General features: G+C 41.4%; 1 pseudogene; it reads right to left on the bottom strand.

The window, feature by feature from the left end:
• Positions 1–705: 705 nt before the first annotated feature.
• LOC116700862 (protein orai-2-like) lies at positions 706–2,268 on the bottom strand (annotated as a pseudogene).
• Positions 2,269–9,826: the final 7,558 nt, after the last annotated feature.

Genomic DNA, 9,826 nt, shown 5'->3' with positions numbered 1-9,826 from the left:
CACTTCCATCCAATCCAACTGAACAATTAAGGGTTGGGGTCTGCAATTCTAATCAAATACACTTTTTGTCAAATTCTGATATATTCCTCATGTTCTGTACTGTATTTGCAATGTCCTGTTGTTCATGTACAGCCCTGGCTCTGTAATGGGAACGAACAAAGTGGTTCAGCTCTGAGCCACACACACTATCCGCGTGTTGTGCACAGGACAGGGGAATGGCCATGGATGTGTAAAGGGAAAAGCAGAGGGAGCAAGAGGGCCGTAAAAAAGGAGCAATGACGGGAAGTTGTTTCTTAAGGAAACCTATAGTTCCTTGGCTTTATGTGGGTGTTGAGTTCAAAAATCTATCTCCAGAATCGCAGACTCCACCTGAAACTTCATTGGTTTAAGCTTTGTCTCAACTACATTTCCAGCAAAAATATCTGCTTGGGTTTATGACCTTTAGCAAAACAGCAGTTCATAAAAGGCAATCACTCTGTAAGGCAGAACTATATTGGACAGTAACACATTCATATACAAGAACTTGAGCACATCGGTTTGCAGAATCGATTGGCTTGACACCTTTACACGCCGCCTGGTCTAACAAAGACAATAAAGCTTTCTGAAGGAGGAAATGATGTTGGGCTTGTCTGGGATGTTGATGTAAAAACACAGACCTCCCGGTGGCCGGGATAGTTCAGCTGGTAGAGCACACATATACAGAGTTTACTCCTCGACCGCGCAGCCGTGAGTTCGGCTCCGCCTTTTCCTCCACGTCATTCCCTCTTTCATGTCTTCTATCGGTCCTGTAGAATTAAAAGGCCTAAAGCCCAAAAATATAACAAAAACACAAGACCTCCCAAGACTTTCAATGCAAAACATTTTAAGACTTTACAGACCCAATCAGTCGACCATAGACCAACGTCTTGCACTGTGATGCATGACACTTTACAGTGAAACACACAGCTCAGTTTTATGAATAATATAATCCAGACTGAGTTGAAGGTTTAGTTGAAACAGTGGACCTGCACTCACTATGGATCAGGGTTGGGGTTAAAATCTCTTATGAGTCCATTTGCATTAAAACTTTGCAAAGAACTAGATTTATAATAACTAAATCTCAAAGTACAGATCTGTAATCAGCTTCTGAGCCTGAATCCTGTTCTTCTTTTCCTTAACAAACAAATCTTTGGCTGAGCACAGAAACCAGCTTACAGTGATCACAATAATCAGTCAAGTTACATATTTTGGCATTGGACAAGATATTTATGGCATTTACTATTCCTCTGTCGAGAATGATGGCAGCTCTTTGCTGGCGAGGCGTGAGGGAGATCAAGATCCAATAAGAGATTTTAGCCTCACAGTGAATCCAGGTATTTGCCAAGATGGAACCAATCAAAATGGAACCCGCTTTTCGTCACCACACCAACCATGTAAATAGACATGGCACAAAAAAGAAAATGGCACACAGAAAATAATAGCCCTTTTTCTGTAAACCTTTTACATATCCTTGAGCGAGACATAGAAGATCTAAAACAACACAGGGTCCACAACGCATCTTAAGAATAAAGTAGCACTCTGACGTGTACTGGCTGTCTGTGCTGCAAAGTGAGGAGCTTTAAGCCCACTGCCTACCGCAAGCTAAACAATGCCAGGACACTGTCAGAGACGAGACTCATAATGACACACAGAGGGACGTCCTGAAGGCTGCACTCATGTTTATCACACCGTCTGAAGGCCTCTCCGTGGCCTTCTAGCTGTACCTTTATCTTGTGCAGTTCCTCGATCTCCTGGTGGTGACGCTCCGTCTTGTGGCCCACCAGAGAGCGGTAGAAGTGAACGCAAACACCACAAAATCACCCCCACTGGGACCATGATGATGGTTGGATGCCAGCGCAGCTGCAGCCGCTTTTCTGTGATACAGTTGGGGTGTCGTAGGCTTGGCGCCAGCGGTGACCGTTGTGGTGGCAGCGCGTTACCCTTTTGACCCCGCTGGAGTTCTAAGGCAGGAACTTGATCCAGCAGGAGGAGCACCACTCGGCTAAAAACAACAGGATGCCCAGGGCCTGGAGACCCCGGCCAGCTCAATGAAGTAGTGCAGCGCCTCGTGGGGTGACTCGCTGACCGAGTTGAGGTTGTGGATGTTGCTGACGGCCTCCACGTGGGCAGGATGCAGGTGCTGATCAACAGGGCGAAGAGGTGCACCGCCACCAGCACGGGGTGCACACCTGAAGGCAATGAGGAGCACAGGAGGGTAGCTGTACTGCACTCCAGCTGCACCTCCACCATGGCCAACCTACGACATGTTGACAGGGAAGCGGATAACCAGGTTTACTATAGGACTGGGCGATATGGAGATAATGATATCCCAACATTTTTTAACATCTTGAAAATCTAAGACAATATCTAGTCTCATATCACGATATCTAGTCCATATATTTGATATCACGATATTGTAGTCTCATTCACAATATCGATATATTGCCACTCTGTATTGATGTTTATGTCACGACAGGTAAGGCTCAGACTAAGATACAGAGCACGGAGACTAACCCAGTCATTTTCTAACTCTTCTGATGTCCTGAACGCCCATCCATCCGCTCATATCAACATCTTGAGACCTTGACATGTGAATTAGAGCTGAAAAAATGCATTATCTTTTATCCAAAGCGGGGCCGCTAGAATCAACCCAAACTGAATTCAACAGCACTAATGTGAATTCTAGTTTCTTCTCAACTCCTCTATGACGTAAACTGAATAGATTTGAGTTGCGGACAATACAATACATTTGAGGACGTCGTCTTGGGATTTGGGAAACACTGATTGACATTGTTCACATTTTCTGACATTTTAGAACAGACAGACAGACAGGCAGACAGAGATTTACTGGTAACTTAAATCCAAAGACAAACTATAAGCTTTAAGCAGCTCTTCAGCGCCAACACTGAAATCTTTGGAGAACAAGCTAAAACTGAAGACTAGTTCCGCCGACAGCTGGCTTCCATGTGACGTGGTTAAGCAGATTTTTGATATTGAAACTGTTGTGTATTTTTGGCTACTGTCAGATCTGTAGATGAGATACACTGGATGGATTGTGGGTAACTTTAGCTTATGTGGTTGGTGTGAGCAATGCGGCTGTAAAGACAAGCTGTCGAGCTAATAAATGGTTAGTATTCCACCGTAGTCCGGGTTATGATTTTTATACCTAATACATGAAAGAGTGAGAAATACAGAAATGAATGAAAACCTGATGGATGAAACATGAAAACATGCAGTCATGTCCTTACATGAAGTCTGCTAAAGTTGGATCTAACTGACCATTGCGAAGCCAGAGAGCAGTGCAGAGGTCTGCTAGAGGCCTTCCGCTGCCCGGCTCAGTAGAGTTCCTCCAGGACAGGGCGCTCACCGAGTGGTGGTGTGGAGTGACCAGCTCCAGGTAACTGCGTCTCACCCCAGTCCCTGTAGTCCATCCCCCGCTGCCTGAAGCCCGCTCTGAGACCCCTGGGCCGGAGACCATCGGCACGTTCAGCTCACTGCTCATAGCACTGGTGGTATAAAGGGGAGAGATGGGACATGCCAACACAAGGAACTGCAATTTAATTAAAAAACAACACAACCGTCATTTATTTTTTTTTAAAGTTATCACTTAACTGTCTATGTTAGTATTCAGAGTGCGATAAATGTAAGGGAACTAAACAGGCTTTCCACGTATAAGAATTGAATGCCAAAATATCATTGTTACCACAGAGAAATTATCTACCAAACACAAATTTCCTTCCTTTGTGATATTATTATATTAAATTGTTACAGTTTCTTTTTTTTTTTTAACTACTCTATTTGACTGATGCTTTATTTCGCATTATGTTCGCTGTTGTACCGCCATCAAATTTTCTTACTTTGTGCTACGTATATACAAACAACACACACACACACACACACACACACACACCACACACAGTTGGGACAAGTTACATGGATTACTTGTTATGTCATTTGAGAGTAATAAGTTATATACATATTAGTTTTGTTTCTGAATTATGCTTTGCACTACTTTTGCATCACTTTTAATTACTTCCACCAAATAACAGTGGAAGTTGACTTGTCAGCTAACTTGGTGAATGTTACCACAGGATCATCTTTATCCACTTTAATACATCACAGATTATTCATAATATTGTTGTTAATATGAATATGCCAAAGTAACTAAACCTATAACAATAGAGAAGTGAAACGCACAATAGGCAGTAGGAGAAAATGAAAAATACTCAATTAAAAATAACTACAGTTGTAGTAAAGTACGGCATAGTACTTCCACCTTACTAGTCACTTGTAAAATGCAATGGTATTAACATGTAGCAAGCCTAAACATTATCCTGACCATGTTTAATCTGTCAACAGGTATATATATTACTGCGTCACCAGCAAAGTGAATACATTCTACTTGAGTTACTTTTGTAACCCGTTACTCCCAACACTGGAAGATTATATATATATATATATATATATATATATATAAATATATATATATAGATGATAGATAGATAGATAGTATAGATAGATAGATAGATAGATAGGAGCCACACCCTGAAGAAACTCTGCTTTATCGTCTGTTTTAAATGAATGGAACCATATCATTACTAAATTACATTATGCTGTAACACAGAAGGACTTAGCAAACTAGCCATTAGACATAAACTTATTAGGAAAAATGTTTTCTTGGACAATAATCAAGTCATGTTCCCACAGACGTCTATAGAAACAAACGTCTTTTTAGAGCCACCGATGCTGCTGAAATGGAACAGAATGCAGATATGAGGCACTTCCACTTGGCTTCACTTTAATGAGTTGTAGCATCAACCACACTAATCTGTATACACACTAATGACTTTTAGCTAGAGCAACAAGAACAACACACACATTGTATAGCCTACTCAATAGGTCCAAACAGCACATTAGACTATTAATTTTGGTTTACATCAATCACTTGGTTTACTAAACCGAGATTAGTTTTAATTTTGTGCAACACAGCTCTGCTGAATTTACTCACTGTCAAAGCATACCGGTGTTTTAAATACACAAAAGAGTGTTGGGAGCGGCTGAAGAAGGTCATCCAAGGTTCATAAGTTAATGTTGTATCTCAGTTTTTGACTGACCTGAGCAGAGCCCTAACCCCAACGCCATCCACACTTGTGGGATGAGCTGAACGGACTGAGAGCCGTATCTATGTCCCAACAATCAGTGGACAATCTACGCTTCTGTGGCAGAAAGGGAGCAATCCCTGCAGCCAGGTTCCAAAAGTAAGAAGTAGAGAATAACTAGAGAGGCTGCTATACCCGTATATTATTCCCATTTTTGAAGGATGAGTTTTAGGACTTTAAGTTTGGCACTACTGGGTATGTGAAGCTCTGACATTTGAGCTCAGCTGCCCCGCTTCCTGTTCATCTCCTCAACCACAACTACTTTGCAAAACCAAACCACTGGTTTTACGGGTTTGTTACAACTTGCACATTACATATAGTGACATCGGCAACAAAACAGAGAGGAATACTTGTGTCCCTTTTTTTTTTGGTCTTGTAACTGTATTTGCTATTGGTAGAGCAGCTTGTCAAAATACACTGGAATTACAAAAGTTGGATTGGTCACAACTTCAAACAACAGCTGTGAATCTAAATGCAAAAGTGGTAAAAGTGCAGGACGTACACCACTAACTTATAGGAAGCACCGTTCAACCAGGCGATCCCGTGATTTCCCAGTGGTAACCTTCAGCAGATGAGTGCATCTTTACCGCCTCTATATATATTTAGACAAGTGGTGAGTTAGCCGGATCCGTTTACCGAGCTCTGCTAACAAAAGCTAGTTTGCAATTATAAAAGAGCTGTTACTCAAACACCGGGAATAAAGCTAACAGGGGATGGGATTGCGTCCACACGACCTCAGAGATCGTTCCCTAATGTGTGAAATACCTACGTTTTTTGCCGGCCCATGCACGCGCGGTCGGTACCAGCTATCAACAGACTGTATATACTATGTTTTGTCGAGTAGAGCCCGTTTAATAACTCAACGTTCCTGCCAGCCGAAGTGCTAACATATTTTAAAGAATCTATTGCCATAATGAGACTTTATCACCACATTTAACTTACTCCACTTATCAGTGTTTATAAGCAAGTAAGTTAAGTGTAACGTTAACTCTCTTCAGCATAAGACGAGACTCCTGTAACGTTAGCTAACTTAGCTTACAATAAACACGGTTTCTTATCGAATCCGCTCCTCTGTGTTAACGGTGACTACTTTCTCTCATTACCGGTCGCCGAGGTGCCTGTTTAGTTATTCAAATCCTAACTCAAGAAGGTCTCTCTGCACACTGCACGAGACAATAAGGAACACGTCGTGTCACTGGAGTGTGTTGTCGTTCAACAACTTCCGCTCTTCGGATGCGGTTGTCTACTCTTCGTTCAGCTCGCAGCAGTCGACACACGGTCGGTAAGTTACTCCTCGCCGTCATATTAATCCCCTGGTGCTGGCTTTCCCAGTTTCAGGTAATTTACCGGACACCGGGCTTCTCTTGTTTCCGTGCCCGTCACAGAGACTCCCGAGGCGAAACTAAAGGTGTTAAAGGACGGCTTCCGGTGGGCGTGTTGCTTTCAAAATAAACAGCACAAATATTTTTTTTTTGTTGTAGGGATAGTGTGCGTTAGTCACCACAGTGTACCTGTATGGGTGTATGTAGTTTAAGGCAGTTTTGGTACCATTAAAATAATAAATAAGCAAGTGCCATCATTACTCATGGTCTGTTGTTGTTTCTTTAATATCAACTAATCTCATTAAAAGTTCAAACAAACCCATTGGTTTGTCTCTTATAATTGATCTCTGAATTTTAGTCCTACAAAAGGTGTAAATCTTTTTTCAGCCAACAATCTATAATTTCTTTTATTTTTTGTATTCTCATAACAGCGACAGTTACTGGCAAACTATTATTCTACTACACAAATGAAGACAGTCATGAGAAAGAGTACCAGAGTAACTAAAACATTTGTAGGAGTCATCATCCGGGACACATGAAAAGCAGCCAGAACGGCTGTTAGAAGTAGCCTCCAAATCCTGATTTGGGATCATTCAGGTGATACTCTTGTTGCATGTCGGACACCATTAATATGTTTTATGCATGTACTGTGTTATCTATCTTTTTTCTAGCTTCACATACATGTTAATTTCCAGTTTTGGAAAATAACAAGTCATATAAACATACATTTACAAAGATTTGTTACTGTGCAGTACAATCTAGTTTTTCTTTTAGCCCGTATAAAGGCTTTTGCGTCACATGCTTAGCAACAAAACACAAATCTACCACATCCGTCAGTCTCTCCTGCAGAGTTTGAGGGACAGTCAATTGTTCCAGTTTTCAAGTTACGGTTTGCCAGCCATAAAACATATTCAGAGTAGGAATTGTAGGTTCTTGTGCTTCCCTGTTTCTACTGATGACGTTTGTTCCGCGGGTTGGTTAATTAAAATTGTTGGTTGACAATAATCTGGTTCCAGCTTGAAAAACCTTTACAGTCTCTCTACAGTTTTTAGGAAAAAGATCTGAGGCCACTTGTGTACCAGAACGGCCTTCTCTTTTGAGATGGTACCAAGAGGTTACTCAACAGTCAAAGAGATTTGGAGGCAGAAGTTCTAAAACATTTTTTAGATGTAAATTGATATCTGGTAACCCAAAAACTATTGTTTTGCGTTCATGGAAGAACCTTTCTTTTTAATAACATGGGCTTGCTACACGTTGGGCCCCTTTTCTAACCTGCGCTGCTTAGGGCCAATATGATTCTAAACACTGTGTATATTTTTCAGCAAACTGGGGTTGCTGATGCTGGTGGCAGCAGAACAGAGGGTATATAATGAAACTTTTCCAGAAGCTTTTTGGTGACTGGTAAATTGTTTAATGAGCTGTATTCATGTGCTAACAACCCTGCCCCAACCATATCTATCTACCCCTAAATACGCTTACAGCTTTCTATGTTAAACCATCAAAATGATATGTCAGTGCAGTAGTAAACCAGCCGAAAAAAAATACTGATTTGCTTGTTGAAACTACACGCTGTCTCATCCCCACAGTCTGTCAGCACAGAAGGAGCGTATGGCCAAGTTTCTTGTAGGTCAGCCACCACTTCAGGAGGTTGTTGGAGTTCATTCGGGCGTTACTTAACAATTACTATCGAGGTGCTGTGGATGGACTCCATGACAGCGTGCCAGGCGACTGCACAGGTCGTGGGCCTGGCTGACATGCTTTGGGTGGGTCTTTAAGACTAACTGTCTCAGCTGATCCGTCCAGAACCCGGGAGAAACTCCCCCAGCTCAACTGCAATGAGTCTGAAAACAAAGGAAGAGCCGTAGAAGTGGGGGGTAGTTTAGCATTGTTAGTTCAAGTTTGTTAGTGTTGAGATCGGTGTATGTTCTCAATTTTACTGCTCAGTATTATTGCTCCAGTATCTTATTATATGTGATAATATTAACTTTGAAAATTGGGGCCATCAGGGTGGAACTTTGACAACCATTAGAGGATTTCATAAATAGGCAATAGTCTTAATTAACTTAGAGCAGGGCGATTGGAGAAAATTATATCACAGTATACTTGACCAAATACAACCAGTTTACTAATTGTGAATATTGTAAGTTGGCTATGTTAATAAGTGGATCTAATGACTAAGGGGGTAAGAGGCACAGTAATAGAACAGTCCATGGTTTTCAGGAACATGACATCACGTTTACGCAAACCGTAATGTAGCCTTCAAAACCAGGAAATCCCCACTCATGCCCATAATTGCAATATTACAAAATCAACAATTTAAGACAATATCGCCGTCTCATACCACAATTTGATTAATCTTCGTTATATGAACCCAGCCTAATTCAACTATTTTAACCATCCATGCCCTGGCCAGCAGCAGCACAAGTGGATGCGGATGCGTCTCATGTCGTCCCGGTCCTGCATGGGATTAAAAAAAGCAGAGTTCCCGACTCATCAGGTGAAGGCAGGGGTGACGGTTCGTCCATAAATGGCGATTGCCCCTCCTTCCACATTGGTCTTCCTCCTCCGCTTTGCAAAAGCCGCGATGCATTTCATTCAATGCCTGTGTTGATGGAAGTTGAGAGGAGGATTGAGGGGATGGAGAGAAGAGTAAAATTATTGCCACGAAGTTTCTCTGTACTTGGCTGATGGTGTTGATCACTTGGCAACACCTGTGCCCATAAAGACAGTTCAGGAAAATACATTTGTTAATTTGATCGGAAGGCTTTAAAGGCATACTTCGAATTTTTTAAGGTTGGGTTGTAGGAGGTACTCATCCATAGTGCGTGTAAACTTAGAGTAGAAGGCACTAGCGCACCCCATGTTTGAGAACAGTGCAGCCCCTACTTCAAGAGATCAAACTATCCATTTAAATCATGTGATTGATCGAAGCTCCATAAAAGCCACTAAATGAGATTTGGTAAGGCTGTTTACTGCAACTTCTAGTTCGCCGTGTCAATTGAACTTGAATTTAACTTCCATATTTCAAATTATTACCATTTATCTTACGGTATATCAAAAATAATACTGAGCAAAATTTAATTGATATATTGTCGATGTGGCCCTCCAGCAGTGCTCAGGTTGCTCATGCGGCCCTCGGTAAAAATTAATTGCCCACCCCTGGCATAGTGTGTTAAAACAATTCATAGTATTGTATGTCGAAAAAAAGGTAATAGTATAGTATGTCAAAAAAATCATAAGAAAGTCATAGTACACTAAGTCCAAAAAGTCATAGTATAATATGTCGAAAAAAAATCATGGTATAGTATGTTGAAAAAAAAAATCATA

Source organism: Etheostoma spectabile, chromosome 13, assembly GCF_008692095.1.
Source record: "Etheostoma spectabile isolate EspeVRDwgs_2016 chromosome 13, UIUC_Espe_1.0, whole genome shotgun sequence".
NCBI lineage: Eukaryota > Metazoa > Chordata > Actinopteri > Perciformes > Percidae > Etheostoma > Etheostoma spectabile.
This window is presented reverse-complemented; position numbering and strand designations above follow the sequence as displayed.